The sequence below is a fragment of the Arachis ipaensis genome, chromosome B01, assembly GCF_000816755.2.
Source record: "Arachis ipaensis cultivar K30076 chromosome B01, Araip1.1, whole genome shotgun sequence".
Lineage (NCBI taxonomy): Eukaryota > Viridiplantae > Streptophyta > Magnoliopsida > Fabales > Fabaceae > Arachis > Arachis ipaensis.
The window spans coordinates 19,766,118-19,767,150 of NC_029785.2; positions in this window are offsets into that span (position 1 = coordinate 19,766,118).

Below are 1,033 nucleotides of genomic sequence, written 5' to 3' on the forward strand. Positions count from 1 at the left end.
TTATATTTTAATAAACACAAATATCTAAAATTTATATGTTTTTTCATGTGTTTATCTTTTAAAATTTTTGCATTTATCGTAAAAACATTTCTATGTTTATCGTCAAAAAGAAGAAAAACAAAAAATGAAAAACTTAAAATTTTTGTATTTTTATGTACAAATATTTGTTTTTTCCTCAAAATAAGTTCTTTGTTTTTTTCCTAAATGGTTATTGTAAGAAATTTTGTCCATAAAATAAAAAAATTAAAAAATTAGAAATTAGAAATTTAAGTAACAAAAAAAACAAATTTTTAATTACAAAATACAAAAATGTTTGCTACAAACATTGAAAAACGAAAAAGAAAACATAGCCTAGAAAAAAAAAGAGAAGAAGGAGGAAAAAGCAGAAAATATGTGTGTAAGGAAAAAAAATTAATTAACAACTTAAACTGAATTTCTTTACCAGATAAATTTGGTCACGAAACATTTTCAACTTATTTATGCATTCAATTTATATGGACTTTTGGAGACTTCAGAAGGGTCAACGTGATAAAGCCTTTACAACTTGCATACTTGCATGCACAGTTCAAACTCTTCTCTAATAAACACGAGAGAAATTAGATGTAACTGATCTCGCTATGAAATCAAGAGGGGATTCGGCCAAAAACAAACCAATAAATGTTTTTGAACTGCATTTTATATTAATTAATTATTATTAATTAGTAATTATTTTTCTCGTTTAGTTTCTGGCCAGAAATAAAAACGTTAAAACCAAACACGCAACATCGGCTATATCTATGTATCAGTATTACGAACTTTCTTAAAAACCAGACTTTGTCCAAACTAAAATGACAAAGACTAGCTAGTTTATTACTGGCAAATTAATAGACACTAACATAATGACTAACTTATTTCTTTTTTCGGTCAAAATAGTGAAAAATATAGTTTGTCGACTAATATTTCTTTATTCAAATCTTAAAGATAAAAAGTATTTTTATAATATTTTAATATCTAAAAAATAATATTTTTTCTCAAAAAGAAAAAAAATAGATAT